Source organism: Phyllobates terribilis, unplaced genomic scaffold, assembly GCF_046119375.1.
Source record: "Phyllobates terribilis strain yellow unplaced genomic scaffold, ASM4611937v1 Scaffold_1__5_contigs__length_1240528914, whole genome shotgun sequence".
Lineage (NCBI taxonomy): Eukaryota > Metazoa > Chordata > Amphibia > Anura > Dendrobatidae > Phyllobates > Phyllobates terribilis.
In genome coordinates, this window is record NW_027362761.1 from 790,014,004 (window position 1) to 790,034,084 (window position 20,081).

A 20,081-nucleotide genomic window follows, 5' to 3' on the forward strand; every position below is an offset into this window, starting at 1 on the left:
TGGACACCCGGCCGCGGGTCGGCTGGGGACCGAGTATGGACACCCGGCTGCCCCCTGGCGGCTGGGAACCAAGCGTGGACACCCGGCCGCCGGGCGACTGGGGACTGAGTATGGATACCAGGCCGCCAATGCAGAAATGATGTGGTGGCCGGCATCTGCCTCCACAAGCCTAATAGGTCTCATTTCAAGTGCAAGCAAGCTAGCAGTATTTTATTGCAGCCTGGGGGTGGGTGGGTGGCAGGCTGCACACTTACGCTTGCATTCCAAGAAAACAAAACAGATGCTAACTTCTATCATCATCATCATGCTCCTCACCTTGGCACTCTCAACTCCCCTGATGAAGAAGCCAGGGCCCACCGGAGGAGTCTGGTTGTCTGGTGGGCTTGGCCAATGCTGCGCTAAAGCAGGCCAGGCTAAGAAAAGAGTAAGGAAGGTTACAAATAGGGGCGGCTGGGTACTGAGTATGGATACCAGGCCGCCGATGCAGCCATGACGTGGTGGCCAGATTCCGCCTTTACATGCCTGAAAGGCCCAATTTCAAGTGCACACAAGCAGTATGATATTGCAGCCTGGGGGTGGGTCGGTGTCCGGCTGCATACTTGCGCTTGCATTGCAAGGAATGGGGGAGGTACAATTGAACACTGCTCTGGGACAAGGACTTGCACAGGGATAGTTTCAAGTCTGCATGTTCTGATGCGGCAAGGATCATTTCTGATGGGCACACTTTTATGCAGTGACCTGGGTGTCAGAGATGCTTCCAGGGGTCTTCCCCATGCTGTTCCCATGTTTTTTCAGCACTGTATGCATGTGTCACACAGCACATGGCCGGTGAATGCATTCATGGCCGGTGAATGCATTTGTCACGGTTGAAAGCAATGCAAAAGTGCAAAAACGCATAAAAATGCTACTTGTGAACATAGCCCAAGGTGTGGAGGAGTATTTTTGTTTTTGATTATTTATTTTACCATATACACAAGTCTTTACCCTGGAAAGGATGTTCCTTAACATATTTCACAGGAAAGCTCTTTCAGTTTCGTTTTTGAATGTTTTATTTTGAGCCCGTAAAAGTGGCTTAATACCTCTGACCACGTTGTTGACAGCAGTGACATGGGGGTCAGAAATGCTTCCTGGGGCGATCCCCATGCTGTCCTCATGTCATTTGAGCACTGTCACTATCGTTTTGAGCACTTTTTAGGCTTTCTACAGACTGCCGGGGGTGCCGTCGCAAAAATGCTCGGGTCTCCCATAGACTAACATTGGGCTCGTTGCTCGGGTCGAGCATCCGAGTATCACGGTGAGCTCGGCCCGAGCTTCGAGCACCCGAGCATTTTAGTGCTCGCTCAACACTAGTCAGAACTTAAATCCAGCAGTGGATCCCTTGGTATCATTGTTGGCTTGGTCGACTCTAGAACCATCTAGAAAATTGTAGGACCAAACATGGTTCAAATATTGTATGATCATGACGTGAAAAATAGTAAATCCTATAATTACATCATAGACATTTTATTTTCATTGGCATTGTCATCTAGTTTTATACTCTCAGACAGGTAGAATATAACTTTCTTTTTCTTTAAGATAAAAGTATGAAATAGTAACATTGCTTACCCCCCCTCCCCCCCCAACTACCTGCATGTATGATGTTTTCATAGATCTGTTTTGCTTTAAAGAATCTTGTCACGAAAGTGTGGCAAATTTTAGCAATTGGACACTGAAGTTCTCACTTTGAGACACATTTAAATCAATGAAAATATTAACCCTGCTTTACCTCTTGCATAATCTCTTTTAGAGGAGTAGAAAGTATTAATTGTAAAAAATAGCAATCACCTAATAATTGCAGTTAGTTGTCATTACTTATAAAGGAATATCTGTAAATTTGTTTTACCCATTGTTTATCCAACCTGCAAATCATTCTTATTTGCCGAGAATCTAAAACCTAGTAAATTAATTTTATTATTTCTAGTGGTTTTATGAAGATGGTTGTCATAAGCAGCAGTTTCAAAACACTAGAATATTAACTGATAATGTTAGATAGCATTTAGAAATTTCTAATTTGCCTTTAACGAAAAGTTAAAAAATAGACAGCTATCTATTACAATTCTGGATGAATTATTGTTCAGTTCATCAATCTTCTCACTCTACCTCCTCCCAACCTTCTGTTCTGCTATTTGATGTCATCAATGTAATATAGAGGAATAGCTTAGCTTATAAAACCAAGAGAAGATGGTAACGAATTAATATCAGTAATCTGAGGTACATACATATACAGTCGGGGACGACCATAAGATTGGTGCAACCTGTGCAGCCGCACAGGGGCCTAAGTGGTAAGGAAGCCAATTCTACCTGCAAAGCAGGTGGCATTGTGCATTATGATGAGCTATTGGGCTGTAAAAACCCATATATTGTTATTGCACAAAATCCCTCTTGTCATCTCCTGTATACAGAATCACTAAATAGAACTATTATTAATTATTTCTAATGCATCTGTAAATTATATTTGCTATCTGTCTGTGGTTTTTCCATAAGATGTTCAGAAAAAATAGAGATCAGATAGGCAACCTTAAAACAAATTCTGTCGAGCAGCATTACCAGTTTTATTCTGTTTATGTTTGCAACTATGTTTTGCATATAGGATAAAAAAAATGTATACGTATAAATATTTGCCTTTACATTTACATATGTCCACTACTGACTGCTTATAATATTTGTCTGGAGATATAATTGTTAGTTGTGTTGTGAATAAAACCTCGGTATGAAACTTTCCATTATACCTATATACACATAATTCACAATAAAAAAAAAAGAATTGAATTTGACTAAGTAATTATTGCCCAAACAATAGTTTTAAAAAATTGGTATAATACTGGTCCAAGAATTGCACTTCTTTTTAAAAATGTTTCTCTGCATAATGAAAATGCGCTAAATCATTTACAAAGCAGGTAAAACTAATATTCAAGGTGGAATGATTTTTGTTTTTATCAATAGATATAATGAAATCATAGCAAGAAAAAAATAACTTAATCACACATACAATTCAAAATAGTGTAAATCGATGAAGTAGATATCGGTGAAAAAAATAGTCTCCTGTAACTTTACTATTAATTTTGCTACTACATTCTTACAATTTATATTTAATTAGGTCTGTTCAAGTGGCATCATCAATCTATTTTTATTCTACATAACATAAACAAATTAATTAGAGCAGTCATGATGGAAATGGGGAACTTGATGAATCTAAATATAAGGGCGTACATATTGTCTTAAGTTATATACTTTAGCCATTAGCCTTTCCACTTTAAATTCTCATTTTATTGCTTTGATGTGACTTTGGCAAAGTTATTTTAATAATGACCATTTTTTATTAAAGCCTTGTTGAACTTTTCATACAGAAAAGTCCAGAAATCCTTTTTCCTTTTCCTACATAATATTATCTATCTATCTATCTATCTATCTATCTATCTATCTATCTATCTATCTATCTATCTATCTATCTATCAAACTTTATTAGCTCATATTTATCATTTTGCATCTATTGCATTTTTAAGTTTTACTTCACTGTAAAAAAATCAGCAAATACATTTAGATACAAAATTAATGTGTATTGTTTTATCCTATACACTTGAATCGGTGGGTTTCTCAACTTTTTCAAAATTAGCAAAACATTTTGCCCCATTTTCAACCACCTTCTTTGTTGCTACTTTAAACACTTAACTGGAATTTTTTTTTATTTATTTTGTTTTTCTATATGATATATAGTGACTAGCTAGAGTAGCCATAATGGGAACTGGTATCTTGATTAATCTAAATGTAATCATAAGAGTACTGTATTAAACTATACACTAAAGCCAGTACCTTTTTCACTTTAAATTTTCCTAAACGTGATGCCCATCATTCAGTTTATTACTTTGATATTACTATGACAAATTTATTATAGTAGTTACCATTTCTGATAAAAGCCTTGTTAAACATTTTATAAAAGAGACCAGAAAATCATCTGTCCTATCTATCTATCTATCTGTCTATCTATCTATCTATTTATCTACCTATATATATATATATTTTTATATAATTTGTTATCTATTGAATTATTCACTTTTAGTTCACTTTAAAACATTTAGTAACTAAATACATTTAATTAAAGAAAATGTGTATTGTTATATACTCCCCATTGGAAAAGGTGGGTTTTTCAACTTTTTCAAATTTGCAAAACATTGTGTCACTTATTCAGCCTTTACTTTTGATGCTGCTTTAAACACTTAACTGCAACTTTATTATATCACGGGCTTCTTCTGATTAAAGCCTAATTGTAATCTTCAAATAAAGCAGAATAAGAAATTACCTTATAATATTATACTTTATCATTTCAAACATCTGCTCTATGTGGATAATACAAATAAAGTTCAGATTTTAATATCTTAAGATACATGAAAATAAAAAATCACTAGAAACTACAGCAATAAAATAAAAAACTAAAATGCGATTTCTGAAATTATACATCTTTACTCTTAACAAACTGTATTTTGGACAAATATGTAGATTTCCACATAAGAGTAACAGCAACATATTGCATTAATTTAAATTGTCATGTAGTGATCCATTAGCCTACTGGTATATGCGTATTGTATATACATATTGTATATATACATATATTTATATATATTGTATATATATGTGATATTGTTAAACCATTTCTAGCACTTTTTTCATTAGTTTTTTAAATGAAAAGAAAACTGTTTGCATAAATTTTAAAAAAAGATCAGGAATGTCAAAATAACCACTTGTGAACATACCCTAGGGATATGTTTAAACATGACAGATTTCCATTCAACATATCTGTTCATTCAGGAGTATAAAATGAGTTTTAAGTCACACATATTTATGCAATAGATGTAGCACATGTGAACATACCCTAGTACAGATCGCCATCTATTAGGGCATGTAAGACTCTATATACATAAAGGTCTATGAAAAATGAGCATTATCATAAAGTGATAATACTTATCATAGTAAACGAATGTAATATTTTCTATTTGTAAGTGTATAATGTAGATATCCACTGAAGAAGACAAATATGTTGCTCAATTACAATACAACGGAGCAACAAGGAACTATAAGAATTTCTCTATTTTATATTTTTACATCTTAACATCTGCCAATATACGTCGTTCTGACAACATTTCTGAGTCAGCATGTTTTTATTCGTGTCTCCGTACAGCAGCAACAGAGCAAAAGGAAGAATTTTGCAGACTCAGGTTCTGAGCTTGACAGTCACTGTGATCATGTGACTGTTATGGCAATTACTAGAGACATAGTTGAAGAGTTATCGGGTCTTAGCAGACTTATTTTCTCTCAATGTGACATTACTTAAATTACAAGGAAGTTTTAACGGGTAAGTGTATTATAATCAAATAGTGAATGATTCAATTGTACATCTGATAAAATAATAAAAGTGAAAAATACAACATTGTCCATAACACACATCCTTCTCTTAGAAATGCTAAACATATAATTGTGAAAAATAAAACAAGAATGAAAGGCAGAATGAAACATATGAGGTGTCATCAGCTGCATTCACAATTTGTATGTACACTTTGTGTTGAATAGTTTCTATGGGTGATTAATTTAATAATCGTCAATATCACTTTATTGTAGACGAAAACTGTATCAACAGCAACGTATATTTCACTCAGCATGTGCAAACTACCAATTAGATAACTGCATTGATACAGTATAATCAATGTAAAGTTGCGCTTTAGCTTTACTGCAACGATTTATTATTTCATTTACTTTACCATGTATTTGACAAGTTGGCTTTATTTTTATTTGAGCAATTTTTGCAATAACTTATAAAGATTACTCAACTTTTATTAGCTCTTTTATTTGATAATATACTTAACTTTGTAGATAATGGCTGCCGTATTTACCCATTAAATAAGAACATAATGACAATTGTATTATTGGTTGCAATATATCTAAAATATATCTAAAAGTTAAAACATAACAAAGATATTGATATCTTAATTATCTGATTAAACATTAAATGGATTTTAAAATACAGAATGACTTAACATTAAAATATTAATTCCCATAATAGTTGGTCTTATTATTAAAAAAATATATATATTTCCATATGGATATTAAACGCCATGAAACAAACATAATTTAAAATTAAAGAAAATGATATATTACATACATCATTTAATATATCTTCTATTAAGAGGTTAAATTGAAAATATATAATCCATTTTTATAATAAACTACTATGCATTCCTTAACAATAAGTAAACCAGAAGAGTTAAACAGTTTGGCCGTGGTCCAAGGACTTAAGTGGGATGCTGCTGTGTTTCTTTGAATCTCAACTTGAAGCACAGATCAGTGTGTAACAACTTAAATTTTGATTGCCAAGACATTTTATAGAGATTCTAACTTTTAAGTGCAAAAAAACAAGTGAATCGCTGTAATAACACAATTATTAACTAATATTTCAAAATTGTGTAATTTAATAAAAAAACTATTTGCGCAAAGTTTTACAGCATTTTGCTAATCACAGTGTGGATTATTTCAGATCAATGTAGCCAGTGGTTTGTAGTGAATAATAAAATTGTAACATTAATAATGTGTTTTGCATTTAAATGTTTTAAAATCAACTCATTTACTGAATAAGGAGCACTTTAATTAATCCCAATAATTTTATGTAATGAGAAAGAACATCTAATTGGTTACAAGCATTTGCAACCAATCAGATGCCATGTTCAATGTCACTGAGTACTATTCCTATTGGAAAGACAATGACGGTTACATGCAGTAGATAAACAACCATATCAGAGGCTCGGGCACACAATATGGCTTATCATTCATTTAACTATTCAGCAATTCCTAATTATCAAATTGATAATTTATATATAAGCTGTTATAAATTAAAACTGCAGCAATATAGTGATGTTATAGAAATTATATACACATTTATCAATTACAAGCAACCTATGTAATTAAAGTAATTATAGTAGTCTACCCAGTTAAATAGATTTTATAAATCTATGGAAGAAATATCTAGACTCAAAATTACTATTTTTTTTTTCAAAAAGACTTACTATTGAGAAAAATATAATAGCTGAAATCACGTTTATATGGAAGATTAAGTAAATTATTAAAAATCAATATAACATGTATATCTACTTACGGATACTTAAGTAATTTATGTGCAAAAAAGGTAAAACAATGTTAGCTATGTAAAGTATTTAAAACTATAAAGCATCGCTAAGTTTAACTATCATTTAAATTGTAATCAAACTATAGTAGTATTTTCATCAGAGTATATTGTTGCTGAAGATTAGTATCAATCACAATATAAAAATAATACACAAGAAAATTTATATGAAAGTAATTCTCAATCACCTTTCAGATGCTGAAGCTTCTTGAATTGCACCGCACATCCATAGATAAAATGTTACGTCTTTTTACAGTCGTCTTAAGCTTTTTCCTTTGGTAGCAAAGTCCATAGAGCCAGAGAGTATTTAGATGATTTTTTTTTTGTTACACAGCACGACCGAAGCTGAAAAGCCTTAATCATGTGCACCAATCTGTAAAGTGCAACATTAACAGACAAAGCTTTCTAAGTCATTCCAGTCCACCAATTACTCAACTGCAATTAATAATTCTTCAACTAATAGAAACTAATTGCACCATAGATTACTTAGGATATTTAAGTAAAGACATATTTTTTTTCTTATCCTAACGGTATGAAAAAATATAAAACTGTGCTGTGCCTGCACTTTTATTGCATGGTTCAGCACATTTTATCCTGATAATAAACTGCCAGGACAAGTTACCCCCTGATGTGAGGTTTAGGGTCAGACCCATTCGGTACAGCCTTTCTGGTCTTGCTGAACATACATTGCCTATAACTATAGGTGTACATTTACTTTATATTATGTAGGCTTTTATATATTTTTCTAAAAAATATTCAGACCAGTGGGAATTTAACACTCATGGTATTTCTGCAATATAATAATTTTCCTACATGGCTTAGCATAACACAAATTTCATCTTCAATAGAAAGTCTGTGCTTTTGAAATACAGTCTATAAATTATTTATATTGAAATTCACCTTTTGCAATGACGGATTCTTTGCTCTATAATGAATTTAAAGAATAATTTTTTCTATCACATACAACTTTTGACAGATAAAAGTAGACCATAAGCAATCTTTCAAAAAGTTGAAACTGCTGTAAATTTTAAACAAGCTATTGTCTAGGAGAATAATCTAAAAATATAATTCAACATTGCTGTTTATCTGACATAGAAGATTGACTTCATAATATTATGATTTTCATCAGCTGGAACTCAACAAATTACAATTATCGACATTATTTTATTTTCACAAATATATCGAACTATGTGCTTTTGCTTTAAAATTTTAATAGCTCAAATGTTAAGTTTTTTCACATACTTGTTTTTCATGGCATTAACGTCACTATAAAATTAGAAAAATATGTTGTAATTTTCTTTCTTTCCTTCTTTCTATCTTCTTTCTGTCTATCAATTTCTATATCTTTTTGTTTGTTTCATACAATTATATTTAACTATTTTTGATATGTCAGTCAAGTATTTACTTATATATCTTCTATTTATCTATCAATCAAAATGAAGCACCACAAGTAAATTTGGTGGGAGGCTACAAGCCCTTGGACAATAACCTAGTTGTCTACTACAAACAAAAGTGTAAAAAAGGCAGCACTTCAAAAAATTATTGTGTAAAATGATTACATGAAAATGATAATGTCATAAAATGATTAACGTGATAAAATGATAAAGTAATAAACAGTGACAGTTCAGTCCCTATTACTTTGTTCCAGTATCTATTAATCTAGAGTACATTAGCTATGAAATTCTTAAATTTAAACTGAAATAGAAATAGAATCAAAACGAAGCACATTTTTTGGGATAAAACAGTTGGAACAACTTAGTTTTACATCTACATTCAGTTTTCTACTAAAAATGTCATCAAATGTCATAGCTAATTTTTAGACCATGGAAAGCAAAAAAAAAAACTTGATATTTTTCGATAAAATATATTTTTACAGAGTAGAACATTAAGACTATAACATTACAGATGGAAAATCCATCTGTTCTGCTAATTTCTCAAAATTCATCATTAATTTCTATACAAAGACTAAATAATAGTCAAAAATATGTTAACTGCAAAAAAATCTCATAAAGCAAACACAGTGGATCGCTACATTGAAAACAGATGGAAAAATGAAATTGGAAAAGGTAAAGTCTGATAGGTGTTAGAAGGATTAACAAATCTAGAGTACAAATCAAATAAACAAAGCCTAACTAAACATAACAAAGAATGGCATCTTTACTGAATTAGGATTTCATGATTTTATGTAGTGAAATGCAGTTATTGTGCGAAGGTATTGGAAGAGAAACTAGTAAAGCAATTAAGCATGGAATTAGGAAATTACTGTTTTTTCCCTAAGCAGTAGGTGCTCATTATGGCCCAGATATTTTGGCATGTGAGAAAAGTTCTCAACATCAAAAACAAATACAGCTGAAATCATACATTTACGCCAATTTCATGCACCTTAGCCATAATCAGCAATTGTATATATATAAACATAGACTACATACATATATTGACATTTGGGGATCTTGTGCTTATGTAATAATATAAAATTAGACATTAATTATATAATGATTGAATCACTGTAAAGTTTAGACTAATTAAATTGTAAATGATAGAAAAATAGGAAGTGAAAGCTTTGGACTGCCCTAGTTTCTGAAAACATAAGGAAGACAGAAAGATAGAGATCTCTGCTATGAAACATTGTACAGGATGGTTTGCAGTATAGCGTGCAAGCCTTGTGCTGTCCTTGCATTACTCTGTCAGCCTGGTTAAATGAGTCGATACAAATACATCCCCTGAGTGAAATGGGATGTGCCTCTGTGTTTGTTGAGGACAGTATGTCTATAGAAGTTAATGTCCCCATGCTCACAAGCAGTTTGAAAAAGTGGAGGTAGAGAGACGGAAAGAAAGGGAAATAAAGGATAGTCTTTGTAGCATAAGTTTCATAATTCAATTTGATGTTTTGAAGGTCAAAAATGTTATTAAAGTATGTATCTAGTGTATGTGATATTTCATTTCTCATTTAAGCATTTGAGATATTACAAGCTACAGTATAAAATTTTGATAACACCTCTGGATCTAAATTATTGAAACTTATTACAATGCGCTTTTACACATTTGCTATGTTTCTTAACAATAAATGCAGTTATTAAAAGTTCAACTGTCAAAGGATTAGATAAAATGTTAAAAATCAGGGGGCTTACTTTGGGGCTGCTAAATGCTGCTTCTGCAGTCCTGATGGAAGTTATCAAGATGGCAATTCAGGAAGAGAGCCCACTTATTTGAGATACCATTTTGCTGGATGTTTTATTGACCAAAAGTAAACACATCGATAAACGGGAAAGATACAAAATTTACAGGTTTAATATGCAGATTTGAGATCAGTGAATCTATTTTATGCAAGTCGAATTTGTACCAATTTTTTAGGAATTCGCTGAATCCAGCAACTTCTAATAGTTTGTAATTCGATTTCCACGAAACACCAAAATTAGCCATCATCATTTTTTACTTTGCAACCACAGAAGGCTAATGTTGCCATGTGTGTGGCTGAATGGGCTCCCCCATAACGCTATGCAGCTACTACTTCATGAGGAATAGCACAGCAAATCAGGAGGGTCTATCATAACCTGCACAAAATCAGAAACAGGGAATGCAGCAGCCATTTTATGGTGAATCTGGATAATGATAGGACATCACAGCTCAAAGGTTATCAATAAAGATAGAAAGGTTATGTCATAAAACAAAATGACAAAATAAGTGAACAAATTCTACACATACTGTGTGATAGCAAAAAAGTGAAGAACAGCCACCATCCGTTTACCAATAGCCATGTATTTTGAGAACTCTTTGACATCACTAAGGCTCTGTTTGCATTAAGGAGCTTGAAAGAAATTATATACAGACCTAGGGGTCCACAGAGAGTTACATACTTATTTTCCTGATTATTGGAGTACTTGTACATAATTTGGATCAATTCACCAAAACTGGCAAATTCAAATTTCAAAAGATTCACTGATCTTTAGGGTAGATAATAAGGAATGATTGGGTACATCGAAAGGAAGAACAATGGCCCCAAGTCATCAAAGTATTTACGCCAAAAATCTGGCGTAAAACACTTTGAAAAGTTGCTAATATTTAGTACAATGCGATGTTGCATATAAATTTAGTGACTTGTAGCGTTTTCACACCAGCATTGGTCTGCATCGCCAAAATGGGTAGAGCTGTGGTAGGTTGGGGGTGATGAGTGACAATGCTCGCTCTTGTAATTAATGATGAATTGTAGTGTACCTTACGCAACAAATCTTAATCTAGCTGCTGACTGGAGTAAGATATGTTGTCAAGGCATATGAAGGCATATTCCACTTTTAAGATGTGTGCCTTTAATGAACCAGGCTCCCCTGACTCCACAACACCCCTTCAGCAAAACTGGCGTGAACAACAAGCCTGTCTTGGGGGTCTTTGTTTTCTGTTATCAATCTGTCTATATGTCTGTCTAGCTATTATCTATCTATTGCCCATCTATTTTCTATAATTGTTACTTTCTCATGCACTCTAATTTCACAAGACCATTTTTGTGCATTTTGATTAATGTTAATGGACATATGACCCGTTTGGTTAAAGTGCAGAGCACAACGTCTTATTAATATATGATTATATTCTCTCAAGTGCTTTTTCTTTCAGGCAGTTGCTTTCCAGAGCACTGCTTGTGACAAATTTTGCATAATGTCTTCTAGTACAACATTATTAAATTTTAAAGACGACTATATCACAGTGGCCAACATGAAACATTTAAAAGCCCTGCCAGATTCCTTTCCTAGAGAAGAATCACATTGACTCAGTGTATGTCATCAGGAATATTTTAAATTGAAAAAATTCCCAAGAAATGTTATATATAAAATAACTGTATTTTGCAATTATATAAATGTGCCATACTTTGTCAAGTACATAAAGTATTTTGTAATTGCATATACAGTGTTGTGCAAATGTTTTAATAATGTGTTAAATAAAGATCCAAAGAATGCTTTAAATAAAGAAGTATTAATCGTTAATTTTTATTAGTTAACATAATGCAATGTGAATGAACAAAAGAGAAATCTAATCAAATCAATATTTTGTGTGACCACCAAAACAACATGAAAGAATCAACTCTTCTAGGTACAATACACATGCACACAGTTTTTGAAGGAACTCAGTAGGGAAATTGTTCCAAATGTCTTGGAGAACTAACCACAGATCTTTTGTGGATGTAAACAGGCATAAATCCTTCTGTCTCTTCTTGTAATCTTTCAGAGACTCAATGATGTTGAGATTAGGGCTCTGTTTGTGCTTAGTCATCAGTTTCAGGACATCTTGTTCTTTTTTATACTGAAGACAATTCTGTCATTGTCATTGACAATAGTCATTGTCTGCATGTTTGGGGTGATTGTCCTGCTGCAGAATAAATTTGAAGACAATTGGATGGCTCCCATGTAAAATAGTGCATTCTCAAGACATCCAAAAAACTATCCCTTTTTTGAGGATCAGAAACAAGTAAAGAAGGTACAGCTTCTCAACCAGGAGTGAAAAAATTATAATTTTTTTAGATCTGCAACAGGCATTCACAAAATTAATAAATGGCTTTTTTGTCAAGCCATCCAAAAAGTATCCTCTTATTTAGAGAGTAGGAACAGGTTAACTGTCTTTAAAGAGAATAAGCCATGACTTGTCACAAATAGTGTTGAGCCACCCCCTTAGTGTTCGAGTTCGGTTCGTCGAACACCCATATGTTCGCCGAACTGTTCGTCGAACTGTTCGTCGAACACCTTCGAACACCGTTAAAACCAATGGCAGGCAAACAAAAACACATAGCAACACATAGAGAACACATAGAAAACACTTCAAAGGTGTCCAAAAGCTGACAAACAGCTCAGAAGACACAACTAACACATGGAAAAGTGACAAGTACATATAGTCATGCGAAAAGAAAAGAGGTGGAGGAGTAAAAGGAGGGGGAGACACAGATATAGGCATGTCATGCCCTTCTAAAAAGAAAAAAGTGCGAAGCCGACACGGCCAGTCCGTTCCTGCCCGTGCGACCTCTGTGTCGCCGGGTTTGTGCCAGAGCTGCGGTGGACCCTGATGGCCAGCCCCCCTCTCTCAATACTGGAGCCTGTCCGCTGGTGGGTCGAGCCCCCCCGCGGTGGGGGGGGAGTAACATATGCAGAAGAACGACCATCTTCCAGCCAAACTAAGATGTCTACTTCTTTTCGTGGACAATGTGATACGATCCCTTTCTTACGGACACGCCCATCGCTACAAATTACAGATGAGGCACAAAAACAGCAGGTGCTTCAATGTATATCAAGTGCTCCTTCAAGTGGGCTCTCCTCCACCTCAACTTCAACATCACAAATACTGCAGTCCTCAGAGGTGTCACCCCAATCGCACTTGCTTCCTCACAGCTCCCAAGTCTCCAGCTGCCCGTCTGAGTATGTGGTAACACAGATGGTTGAGTCTGCACAGTTGTTTACTCATACTATAGCCTGGGAAACGGAGGTCTACTCCAGAGCTTCTGTTAATCCAGATGAGGAAATGATCTGCACTGATGCCCAGAATCTTTGAGTCGGATCCAGGACCAGATGAAGAAGGTTCTGAGCATAATGTAGACCCTCGTTCCCAAACTGTAACTCCTGTTGGTGGAGACAATGATGAAGACGATGATGAGACTCAAATACCTGATTGGAGCGACAACTTGACTTTTCGGTCAGGGCAGGAAGAGGTTGGCTCTGAGGACGACGGGTGCGAGAACACAAAGGGTGATAATGACGAGGTTGGAGATCCCACTTACTGTCAACCCACAGTCAGCCAGTCGATGAGGTCAGCAGAGGAGGTGGAGGAGGATGTGACTAGCCCAGGGGATGGGGATGACTCGGTATCCGGGCCTTTGCCTGGCCTTTGGGATGTCGCGGTGGTCGGCTCCAGGGCCCGTACCCTGGGGTCAGTCTTTAAAAGGGAGGATAATTGTTAATTTTATAAGAGTTCATGACGCCACTTGTGGTATCTGGTGAGAAGCACCAGCGCTAGAGTAGTCCACTGATGCCGGTGATAAGGCAGCTCGATGGTAGAGCTCCCCACAGGTGGAGCTAGGCCTCAGAAAAGCATATGCAGGGGGAATGCAGGACAGGCGAGACCCAGCTGGGTCAGAGCAAGAACGGGAATGGACACGATAGTCACTTCAGTACCTTTTACTGGTGGAAATTCAGGCACATCCTGGAGCACTGTAGGGTGAAGGGTGCATATCAGGATCCTCCCCAATGAGCAGGTGTAGGGCCTCTTGTTTCTTGCCTCTGCGTAGTAAATTTCTGACCTGCCTGGAGCTAGGCCTAACATTGTCTCTGTCCTGCGCTGGCTGACCTTATGGTAGGGCCTTGTCTTGGAGTTCACGCTCCCAGTATGCGGGGCCTAAGCGCCTCTTGGCTCTTTTACGTATCAGCACCTTAGCGATCCTGGGACTTGTAGTTCTCCAGGGATTCCGGTTATGCCTTACTTGGTCATAGAGATCCCGGTAAGCTCGGATCCGGTGTCCGGTAAATGCTTCGGGGTGAGCTGGTTAAGCTCCTCTGCCCCTATGCACTAACTCTCCACTCGCCTTCGGCTAAGTAGGGCCCTTACTAGGCTATACACACTAACGGCAGCTTGCCGTGCTTCACCGATCTTATTGCACCGGCACACCTTAAGCTCTAACTTGGATCCCTGAATCTAGCTAGCAGGAGCCTCGTGCTCCACTGCTGAACTATTAACTGAGTTCTCTAGACTAGACTGAGCTCCACTGCAGACTGACTTCTCTTAGGCTTCTCTACTGCAGGAACTCTTCAGAGGAACTGAACTTGCTAGTGACGCGCCCCTGGGCCTGTGTCGCGCTGCGTTGCGCACGCGGGAGCTTACCCGGAGCCGGATCTGTTTAGGGTTGTAGTCTCGTGGCGGTGACCCGGTCCGTGCCCAGGGAGTCAAACTGGACGGCAGTCTGTTAGTGGTAGAAAATGGTTGATGACTACGCCACCCGTTGAATGCAGCCAGGGGGCTGCTGCTGCAGGGCAGACCGCTGAGGCCGGTGGAAGGATGGTGCAGCGTGATAGTATAACCCCCAACGGGAGGGGTATGGCCTCAGGGCAGCCGACGTGGATGATGGGGGTAGCAGGAACCACTCAGAGACGGTATGGTAGCGTTCAGGGTCTTTACTGGTAACAACGATAGACCCTCCCGGAGTACTTGCTAGCGAACGGGGCCTGGTCAGTCCTTGAGCAGATGGGATCTCCCCTGGCCAGGCGTAGTTGTAGGCCTCCCAAGCTGACTGTACTCTTCTGGCTACCTTGCTAGAAGCTGATGTAAGTAGCCCACGTCCCTGAGTGTACCGTGTGGTGCTCACCCGTATGGCCGGTGACTCGGGGCCTTCTAATGGCTTCCGCTCCACGATGGCGGTGCTGGTCCCACGCGTGTGACCGGGCCTTCGGGCTTCTGGGCCAGGGGACCTGAAATCCCCTGCCTGACGGATTCTGCTGCTGGGTAGAAGTTAGTCCCCACAGCCTCGGACTCCGGGTCCGGTAAAGAATCTTCTTAGTCAGGGCGAGCTCTTTAGCTGCCAGCCCCTGACTCCTTGTGACTCTGCTGCTTCCTATGCTGCTCTTGTCTCTACTCTTCCTGGACTCACTAACCCTGCCTCAGCCCCGGGTTTATACAGGGGAAGTTCTTCCCCTCCCAAGGCTGGGCAGGAGGTGTGGCATGCACAGGATCCCTGACCAAAGGACCTCCCACCTGCTCTCAGACGTAATATCTCTATCACTGTGACAACCAGACCCCTGGGGTGTCACACTCCCCCCTAGTGAAATTTAGTACTCCGGGACTAAACACTTTTTAGAAAAATATAACAAGGTATATCAAAGAACAATAAAATACAATAAGGAAACACAATAAGATGGTCACGGATGTCCGCAACCAGGTGCAGTCTTTGAAGAAAAGCAAAGGTGTCCATTTCACCAACACAGGGAGACGTAACCAGGTAGGGGTCTGTCCTACCCCGAGTCCTTAACAGTCTCTAGTCCATCCTGGGTTACGCTCCAACTATATACAAAGGATTCCCGGTAAATCCACCGAAGACTCCTAAAAACAACTAGAAACACAAAATTACACACAAGCAACAATAAACAGGTAAACATTGTAAAACAACTTAAACATTTAGATCCTCCAACGTGCGGGTAACTGGCCTCTAGTGGCCCTAGTGGACCTACGGAGCTGACTGTCTGGCCCTGAACTACAGGGTGTAGGAGCTGTCAAGGGTAAACTGGGCAGCTGTCTACCGGCTCTTTGTCTCACTAGGGGTACGGCAGGCTCACTATAAGCAGAGGGTGGATTCTCCTGTTCCGCTTGGGTGGAGTCTTCTGCCTCCTGGACCGGCTGCTCTTCCAGCTCTACCCGTTGCTCCGTAGGTTCTTGGGATGATGGTTGGAGGAAGGTGAGTACGGGTACCACAACTGCACCATTGACTTGAGTCCAAGACCGAGGGAAGTCCCCGAGCACGGTACTAACCATATCTTCCCTTTCTTCCACGGGTCGATGGTCTTCCTGTTCCTCCTCAGGGTTCCTCAGTTGTTCGGGGCACTTCTTCAGGTGGTCCCGGGATACAATGGCTGTGGTTTCCCCTCCGTCTTTACTGATGGTACAGACCTTCGGGTTCTCGTGGCTTGAGGGCAGTACGGTGTACGGGTCCTTCTCCCACTGGTCGTCCAACTTGTGGAGCCGTCTCTTCCTCTTCAAGACCTGCTCTCCGGGTACCAGGGGAACAGCGGGAGCATACTGGTTGTAAGTCTTCTCTTGTCTTTCCCTAGCCTGACAGAGACTTCGCTCCACACTCTCCTGTACTTTCCGGTACTGCTGCTGCCTCTCTGTGTCCCAGTCTGTTTCTGGTGAAGTGTCCTCGGGCGTCAGGACTCCCATTTCCAGGTCAACAGGTAACTTACCAGGTCTTGCCCTCATTAGGTAAGCCGGGGTACAGTTGGTGGAACCTACCGGGATGTGGTTGTATAGGTCCACCAGATCGGGCAACTTCTCAGGCCACAGACTGCGTTCTTCCAGGGGCAACGTTTTTAGAAGATCCATTACCACCTGGTTCATTTTCTCACAAAGTCCATTAGTTTGCGGATGGTAGGGTGTCGTCCTTATCTTCCGGCAGCCATACAGATTGCAGAATTCCTGGAAGACCTCCGCTTCAAAGGCAGGTCCCTGGTCCGTCAGCACTTGGTCCGGGTACCCGTGTGGACGGCAAAAGTGCTGCTGGAAGGCTCTAGCTGCTGTTCGAGCCGTTAAGTCCTTGACGGGGACGACAACCAGAAACCGGGAGTAATGATCCACGATGGTTAACGCGTAGACGTAGCCACTTCTGCTGGGGGTCAGTTTTACATGATCCAAGGCTACCAGTTCCAACGGTTGCCGGGTGACGATGGACTGCAGGGGAGTCTTCTGGCTGGCCCGGTCCTTCCTTCTCAGATTGCACGGGCCACAGTCTCTGCACCACTTCTCGATGGTTCCCCTCATGCCTACCCAGTGGAACCGCTCGCGCAGCAGGAACTCCAGCTTTTTCCACCCGAAGTGTCCAGCTCCGTCGTGGTATGCCTCCATCACCATGGCTGCGTCTCTTCGTGGCACCACTACTTGCCAGAGTAGTTCATGCGTCCTGGAGTTAACCATTCTGCGGCACAACTTCCCCTTGTAAAGGAACAGTCGACTCTTCTCTGCCCATAGTTGTTTGGCTTCCTCTGGAGCGTCTGATTCCAGGCTAGCCTCCGGGCGAGTCAGCATCTCCTTCACCAGTCGGACGGCAGGGTCGCTGTCTTGCGTTTCCGCCCAGTTGTAGTGAGGTAAGGGGTTCAACGTAGCAGCCTGCTTACTCCTTACCCGGTGGGAATACTGGATAGTCCCATGACGGTGGAACGCAGGGAGTTCAACTTCTTCCAGTCCCTCCGGATCTTCTCCTCCGTCCGGCAGGTTGGGCATCCTGGACAGGGCGTCCGCGTTGGTATTGGAGCGCCCTGCCCGGTATTTAATTGTGAACTCGTAGTTGGACAGACGGGCCATCCACCTCTGCTCCAGGGCACCGAGTCTTGCCGTGTCCAGGTGTGTCAGCGGGTTGTTATCCGTGTATACGGTGAACCGGGAAGAAGCGAGGTAATGCTTAAAGCGCTCGGTGACTGCCCATACCACGGCCAGGAACTCTAGCTTAAATGAGCTATAATTCTCGGGATTCCTTTCGGTGGGTCGCAGTTTTCGGCTGGCATAGGCGATTACTCGCTCTTTCCCCTGCTGAATCTGGGACAGTACGGCTCCTAGCCCGACGTTACTGGCGTCGGTGTAGAGGATGAAGGGCTGGCTATAGTCTGGATACGCCAAGATTTCATCCCCCGTGAGGGCCATCTTCAGCTGGCGGAAGGACTCTTCCTCTAGCTCTTCCCATTTGAAGGGCGGCTTCTGGTTCTTGGCCTTCCGGGACTGGCCTATCAGGAGGTCCTGCATAGGCGCCGCCTTTTTGGTGAAACCGGGAATAAACCTTCGGTAGTAGCCTACCAACCCTAGGAACTGCCGCACTTCTTTTACGCTGGAAGGCCTTGGCCATCCTTTGATTGCGGTGATCTTATCGGGGTCGGGAGCCACTCCGTCAGCGCTCACCACGTGTCCCAGGTATTGCACCTTTGGTTTCAGGAGGTGACACTTGGAGGGTTTCACCTTTAGGCCGTAACTCGCCAGAGCTTCGAACACCTCCGCCAGGTGTTTCAGGTGGTCCTCATAAGTTTTTGAGTATACGATGACATCGTCCAGGTACAACAGGACCGTCTCGAAGTTTCTGTGGCCCAGACAGCACTCCATTAATCGTTGGAAGGTTCCTGGGGCGTTGCAGAGTCCGAACGGCATGCAGGTGAACTCGCTAAGTCCCATCGGGGTGGTGAATGCGGTCTTCTCCCGGTCCGCCTCTGCTACAGGAACCTGCCAGTACCCGCTAGTGAGATCCAAGGTAGAGAAGAAGTTAGCAGATCTTAAAGCAGCCAATGACTCCTCTATCCTTGGTAAGGGGTACGCATCCTTGTGTGTGATACGGTTGATTTTCCGGTAATCTACACACATCCTCATGGTGTTGTCTTTCTTTTTGACTAAAACTAGTGGGGCTGCCCAGGGGCTACAGCTATCCCGGATTACCCCAGCCTCCTTCATGTCTCTAAGCATCCCCTTGGCGTGTTGGTAATGTGCAGGGGGTACGGGTCGATACCTCTCTTTTATGGGAGGATGATCTCCCGTGGGGATGCGGTGTTCTACCCCCTTGACTCGCCCGAAGTCTAACGGGTGTTTACTAAACACTCTCTCATACTCTTGAACCACCCGATAGACTCCTTGTTTCTGGTGTGAGGGAGTGGAGTCAGTACCCAGATGTAGTTGCTGACACCAGTCCTCCATGTCTTTCTTAGAGCCGTTACCTTCCTCCGGGTGAGATGGAGGCAAGGGTTCCACAGATTGTATAGAATTTTGATTAGTGGTATATAATTTGGCTAGCGTGGCATACCGGGGCAGGTACACTTCCCTCTCCCCGATATTTATTATGCGAACGGGCACCCTCCCATGGCGTACATTGACCACCCCCCGTGCTGTCAAAATGGTGGGCCTACTGTCTGAGTAAACTGGTTCTACCATTGCCTGGTAATCTCTACCTCTCAGACCAATAGCTGCCCGGCACCAAATCATCATTTCACTTTTTGGGGGCATGGCAATAGGAAAAGGGTCACACATTCTTACGCTACCAATCTCACCGCCGGAGAGTTCCACTTGTTGCCGTTGCATCAGTGCCCGGATCTCTTTCTGGAGCACCCGCTGCTCGCCGGAGCTGGCATTCTTGGCAACCTGCTGTAAAAGGAAAATCACCTCTGCAAGACAATTT